Source organism: Adiantum capillus-veneris, chromosome 3 (genome assembly GCF_014529385.1).
Source record: "Adiantum capillus-veneris isolate H3 chromosome 3, ASM1452938v2, whole genome shotgun sequence".
In the NCBI taxonomy this organism is placed as follows: Eukaryota; Viridiplantae; Streptophyta; class Polypodiopsida; order Polypodiales; family Pteridaceae; genus Adiantum; species Adiantum capillus-veneris.
Genome location: NC_140933.1, coordinates 80,890,964 through 80,898,239, shown reverse-complemented (window position 1 = coordinate 80,898,239; position 7,276 = coordinate 80,890,964). Strand labels below are relative to the sequence as shown.

The following is a 7,276-nucleotide window of genomic DNA, read 5'->3' as shown; positions in this document are numbered from 1 at the left end:
CATGCATAATCTTCGACTCCAGCTCTTTACGCAGAAAAGCAATTTTAGCCTCATTGCGGCTTGCATAAAGACCTGCTAGAATATCCCAAGCCTGTTTTGCAAATTTTGTTGAACGGATGTGAGGAACAATGGTGCGCTTCACAGACAACGCAATCAATGCATGAGCCTGCGCATCCTTAACATCCCAACGAGCTTGTTCTGCCATAGGCAAAACAACTCTAACAGCTGCAATCCTTGCAGCAAGACCTGCAACATCCTCAACATCGCCTACATCCTCAAAACCAGGACGTACATCAATGCCCTGTAGAATGTTCCAGACACCCTTTGACACAAGAACATGTTGCATCATATAAGCCCACATAGGGTAGTTGTCCCCATCCAACCTGTCCTCAGCAGCAAACATCTTGAACACATCTGTGTTGTTGTTGTCAGCCATGGTAAATGCTGCACCTGATGTGAGAACTGCCCGAAAATAGGAGAAACGGAGTGGGAACAACCTGTGCTATATAGCACTGAAATCAGAGAAAGTGAGCAGGCGTGTGCTGGAGCAGCTGGCGACTAAGCCCAGGAGGACGTGACCTGCTCTGATACCAATTGTTGGAATTAGGGTTGCAGAGAAACACACACAGGTTGGAGAAGACGAAGGAAGCTCAAGGCACACAATAGAGAGTGTATTACTTAGTGTGCAATGGAAAGAAAGATAGCCCTAGAGTGATGGGCGTATATACAATGCTCAGGGGAAAAAACCTCCTAAAGAGGGAAAAAATGCCCGGGCGGTCCTAGTGTGTTCACACACATCACTACCACATGTATATGGTAACACCATTGGCTCATACACAATGCTTTTCATGTGAGCCTACTAAAGCCTTACAAAGGAGAGCCACCTCAAGAACCAACTATTGAAGACCCACCAGAGATTGAGGACCAAGAAGAGGTGCTGCAGCCCGAGTCCATTCTCCGACATGAAGACAAGGTACTAAGAGGTGGTAAGACTATCCGACGATATCTTATTAAGTTTAAGAATTATCCTTTTGAATATTTTTGAAGATGCTAGATGGATGCAAGGCATACAACTAAAGGATAAACTAAACCTTGTCAATGCTTGCAATGCTTCCCTAGAGTAAGGAAATGTACAAATGTTTAAAATGAACAAAGTTTTTGTCTTATAAGACTCTCTTTTTCTTTATTGTGCACAAATGTAAAGTAGTATGCATGCTTAGATCAAGTTTGCGGAGATGACGTCTTCCAAACACCAAGTAGAGCTTGTCACTCTACTATGGAAGATTGATAGGACTAATGTACAGACATGCTTGCGGCGGCAGCTTAGGCTCTCAAGCGCCAAATGGACTAGTCATCCATTCTGGAACGATGTCGTAGGGTAACATAGGGATCCTCTACCCGCTAGAAATTAAAGGACTAATGAATATGCTTTATCTTCTCTACCCCATAGTCGAGGATGACTTTTATTTCAAGAGAGAGGTAATGTCATAATAACTACTATCTAATTCTCCAAAATGATTTTTTCATGCTAAACTGATCATTTAATATGGGGAAGTGCTAGGGGAGAAAAAGATAGGATATTGGTTAAGTTGGCAGACCGGCCACAATAGGGATCCAAAGGGGGGCCATCTGCAAAAGAGCAAGGTGCAACAATGGGCTTAAAAGACCCTAAGGTTCAGTCCATTAAGACTTCCAAAATGCTAAGGTTCCAAAATTCAAAGGTTGAGTTCAAAGGTCAAACACTAGGGAAATTGGATGCTTTGTGTGTGTCCCAAAAAGTCTTCACAAGTCCTACATAGGAGGGGGCGAGCCCAAGAAGTAGGGGATGAGAGAGAAACACACACACACACAAGCTTCCTTTACACAAGGGAAAAGAGGGACACATGTCACTTCCCTAACCCAGATCAATCCTATTGGATGGCCATGGAGGTGGACCAATGAGAATTAGGCTAGAGTAAATCTAGTTTAATTATTTTAAAAACGCTTAATAAAAGAACCAATAAGAATTAAGCTCTCTAGAAGACTATTGGACAGTCTCCCAAGGGGTCCAATGAGCATTCAGCAGAGCATTCAGCAGCCCAATGGCTTGCCTAATTCCTATTGGCCAGGAGACAAAGAGGTCCAATGAGAGTTTAGTTGCATTAATTAACTAGCTAAAGATCTCACAAAAGGGGAAACGGGGACACATGTCAGAAGGCTATCACTTATGCTCTTGAAATCCTATTGGCTAAGGCTGGGGAGGTCCAATGGGATGTCTGCATGAGCAAATAGCAAGAGGGGTCGACCAAGAGAGAGAGAGGGGGCTGATTTTTCAAAGGAATTTTTGCATACACACTCGCACTAGTCCATGTGTGGAGTAAGAAGACTCTCTCTCTCCTTCTCAAGATTTAATGGAAAGCTTATCACCTACTCCAAGCTTGTGAGAAGGGAGGCCTACACCAACAACTCTTGGCTTTGTGATGCAAATCCAACCAAGAGCCAAGCTTCAATGCATGCTCATCTCCTCTACCATGCTAATTACTAAGCTAAGATATGCTAATATGAGTGATTATGTGAGGAGATGTACATCTTTCTCGTAAGACTACTCCTTCTTCCTCTCAATCTACACTCATACCCCGCTAGCTCTCACCATCTTCGAAGGTGTGTGAGGTCTTGGGTCTGAGACCGTGGGGGAATTGATGTTGTGTTTAATAAGTGTTTTGCTTAGTGCTTGAAGTTTCCATCTTCATTGCACTAGCTAGTATCAAAGAAACACAAAGAATTGTATTGTAAAATGTCTCTCTTGATGGGAGAAACCATAATACAAAGCCTTTTGGAGGGGGGACCGGCTCCATGTAAATCCGGTCCTCAACTGTTGTTAGTAGCTTAATTTCTCTCTCTTTTGAAGTATTGTTCATGCTATCTAACTAGGTGTTATGCTTTTTGTTGCTCCCTCCACCCAAGCACTCTTGTTATTCTCATTAGGAATCTATTCTAAAGAAATGCTCACTATGTTCATGTAATATCCGCTACACACAAGTTATTAGGCCATTAAATGTTACATAGTTGCACATGATCATATATATGTAACTATCTATAAATAATCACACACAAATACACATTGTATAGTACATGGTAATTAATTGTATATTTTTAAATAGATTTTTTATTAGTTACTTTTAACATGAAATGTATAATTAAATAAATTAAATAAAAAATAAGATATAATAAATAAAAAATAAAAAATTAATTATAATTATAATTATATGAGTGTAAACAACACAAATTGATTGTACTTATTTAATTGATAGTATATATGTACTCAAATGATAATTAAATAGTAAATTATATAAATTAGATATACATATATAATTGATAAAACATAGTAGCTATAGATAGTGTAAGAATTAATTTTATAGTATAAGATCGTTTGTAGTATGTAGTACGTTTTGTACTTCTGAAATGGGCATATTAAATTCGTGCATATAAAGTAAAAAATAAACTATAATATTGTAAAAGTTAAAAAAATAAAAAAATATATACATAGTTTGATTGCACAATCAAAAGAGTAGCTACGGTGTTTAAAATATAGATTACATAGTCATTATTACTTAATTTGTTGTTTGATTTTCAAATTATTTATGGATGATAGGATGACGTATCTTTGTATGTAATGTAAGCATCAAATCTTTTGAAAGCAAATAATCTTTGATCAACACATACACAAGAATGATCTTTTTTTCGTAAAACAAGTACAAGACTTACATTATCAATCCATGGTTAGTAGATAATAGACAACCCTCAATTCTAGATCTTGCTCCAACCTCATCAAAGACGCAACACAGGAGAAAATATCAAATGAACCCGCGTCGGTGGAGTCCACCCTGCCAACACTTCATGTGACATTCTAAGAACTTAAGATGATACAAATTTTGAATGTCTTCTTTGACATAGACCCCTTCATTGAAAACCAAGGTGGAAAAAACTTCGTCTGTTTACCTCAATCATCCCATCTACGTCGAGCGACAGCATAAGCGTGACGATGAAAAAGGAAAGACGAAGTCGACTCTTGCTTGTATTCTCCTCTACAATGGCACAAAAAGTTTTTTCATTCCACTCTGGCAATATTGAACTTGAATTCTATTATGTATAGATGATTTGCCAAGAGTGTCATAGAGGTTTTCAGGTAAAATATACTACATACTAAATTTGAACATAAAGTTCGATAATATGACTGATGTGTTAATGTGTTGCCCTTGTTTAAGTTGTTTAAGTGGCATTGACAATTTGCTCAGCGAACAAATTTTGTCGACGGTTATTTGGACGGTTCAATTATCGATATGTATATCGATGATACGATTAATTCAACATGTATTTACACGCATTTATTGATGTGTTAAAATTTTATATCACGTCCATTTACTCAAGGATAGACGTCAATTTACGCACGACCTGTTGTAGTGAATTGATTTAATGTGCAATTCACCCATAATAAAATTGGAAAGATTATGAAGTGGAGGACAAAATAACAAAGCAACCAACCGCAGGACAATACAAAAAAAGTTAGGGCATGAGTGCATAGGCTGCTAGTTAAGGACATAAATATGTGGTGAAATTCATATATTTTGTGTAACTGGATTGAGTGCAAAGGGTATGATGTATTGAGTTATTGTAACTGGTTTAATTCCAACATACTTACATGGGATTTAAGAGAGAGAGAGAGAGAGAGAGAGAGAGAGAGAGAGAGAGAGAGAGAGAGAGAAGTTTTATCCCAAGAGACCTCAAAGATCCATCTGACGAGTCTTGAACTCCACAGAGAGAGAGAGAGAGAGAGAGAGAGAGAAATTGGCTTCGCCACTCTCTTTCGAGTTTCGGTTTTTTTAACTGTCTGAAGTCTCAACTGGCTCACTCAAGTCTAACACCAACCTAACACCAACCTGGAATAGCTGTCTAGCTCATTCCATTTTGGCGATCACGGTGGGACTGCTATATGAAATCACAATACCGAATGCCAGGCAGTCTTCCTCACCTCCAACCATACAATGAGTTCATCTGCTTGGGATGACGAAAGAAGTACATCAGGCGCCTCGAAGTGGAAGAGGAGCATGGAAACTTTTAGCTGAATGGCCATCAGCTTCAGATCACTTGAGGGTACTGAGGGTCTGTGCTCCGACCGAGCACTTGCAAAGGACTCCAACACTTGAGCCACTTGATCTTCAAGCATTGCAAGTATGGTAGTTGTTTCTGAGTGCATTAAGTAGATTCTGTGCAGCAAGGCAAGGATTGGATATAGTTGTGAGCAAAATTCCTCCAGCCCTGATCCAGTTGTAAAACTCTCAAAGTCCTTCATGAGAGACTTAAACAGGCCGGCTGTAATGGCTCGCTTTCTGATAGCGGGATCATCAGATATTACTACTAATGACTCAGGTAGTAAACCAGTAAAAATATTAGTGTCATTACAATCCCCAGCCAAAGCTTTGTCTAGGTCTTCTAGCAATGACATGACATCCATTAGCTGCTTGTGATTGCAAGAGTAGAACCGTGAACACATGCATGCTCTTCTAGTATCAAGGACAACTTCAGCCAACCATATAATTTTTTCAGTTCGTATTATATGGTACCAGCTTGAATCCTCAAAAAGTAAAGAAGGCCGCAAGCGATTGTACCAAATCGTTTTAGCCTTGGTCATTTCAGCCAGGTATGACGAGAGAATGAGGAAGGCAAGAAGCATAGCAGCACACAATTTGTACACTAAGACGTAGCCTACCAATTCCAGGCCTTCCACACCTTTGACGACAAGCTCCCACGAGGATGATGATGGCTGCAATGGAAGGCCAGCCACAATAAGAACCTTTGCAAACAAGCCCATCTCAGAGAACCACTGTGCCATATCCAGCTGGCCAATGCTACGCATGAATGCTAACCTCATTAACAAAATAGGGATGCCAATTATGCTGAACACCACCAGAGATATGTTTGAGAAAGTAGCTGACAAATGAGCAGCTAACCCCACAGCTGAAAGAACTGAGAAGGCAGTGATAGCAGCTATGGCCATCACAACAATCCAAAACAGGTAGATATCCCATCTTTCTAGACATCTTCTTAAATTTGTGGGGTGGAGTTTTTCTATCAGTTCAGCAAAGCGATCTTCCACCTCTGGCCTTGAGCATGGATCACTTGGATAGCCCATGTGTCTCATAGATTCTGGTCGCTGCGAGATCTGTGGAACTCCGAAATCATCCATTTCCGATTCTTCTACTGGCCTGTTAGGCCAACAATACCTGTTGTTAAGGATGTTAATACGCCTAGATTGAAAAAAAGTGATCTTGAAATCTTCGTACGGCCCCCTACAGGACCGCATCTCAAATACCTTGATAGAGACTTGTCTATGGAACCACTCCAACCGCTTTCTCTCTTGGTCGCGGCAGCTGATCTCTTAATGACAGCTTCTCCATATCCAAAACACCTCATTAGTCCTGCTCACGCAGACGAGGAGGGCTAGAGGTACCATATAATGCCAGTGCCAGATCTGTGTTTGTGTGGGGAGGGTCATGTAGAAGAAAAACTCAGTAAATCTGCAGGAGATCCGATTGGACAGGGCCAATTCAGGGGCATGCTGCGGTCTGGGGAACAATCTCAAAGCCATACCTATGGAGAATGTGAGCAGGAATAGCCGTGGGTTGTGGTGGTCAATCAGGGATAGGACAAACGCTGCACGAGTGAACTGGGACGGGCAGATCACGTAAAGAAGAAGCCATTGCTGAGCTCACAAGACACGGCTATGACATACAGGCATAGGATATTGGTGAGGGAGAAGGTGTACCAGTAGGTGCGCACCAGGTCGGAGGCGGGCACCTGGGAACCGCTCAATGCCTGAATGAAGCTGGCGCCGCCGAAGAACTGGGCGAAGCGCAGGAGGAGGAAGGGAGCCCAGTCAAGGCGTATGACCAGCAGCACCACCACGATCAGAGCAGCAAACAGGGCATAGGAAACGGGCTTCATAGTCTCTTCTGTTCTCAGGATTGCATGCCTTGATCTTCCTCTCGAGAGAGAGTCGAAACACACAAACCTCTCATCGAGCATGTACGGGTCCGTCGAGCAGGACTCGTTCGCAAACAGTTCGCCGGTGGATCGGTCAAAGCCCATTTGATCCACTGTGGGCCTTTTTGGGTTGGAAGGAACTATACATCTATATTAAAACATATACTATACTGCTCGCGTGCATGCCCAGCACTTGCCAGTCTCATGTCACGTGTCCTCCGCCAACTGCTTTTTCCTTTTCATGCTCTAAAGCATC

General features: G+C 41.4%; 1 pseudogene; it reads right to left on the bottom strand.

Moving 5' to 3' along the window:
- Positions 1 to 4,602: 4,602 nt before the first annotated feature.
- On the bottom strand, positions 4,603 to 7,062 carry LOC147461177 (uncharacterized; annotated as a pseudogene).
- Between the last annotated feature and the right edge of the window lie 214 nt (positions 7,063 to 7,276).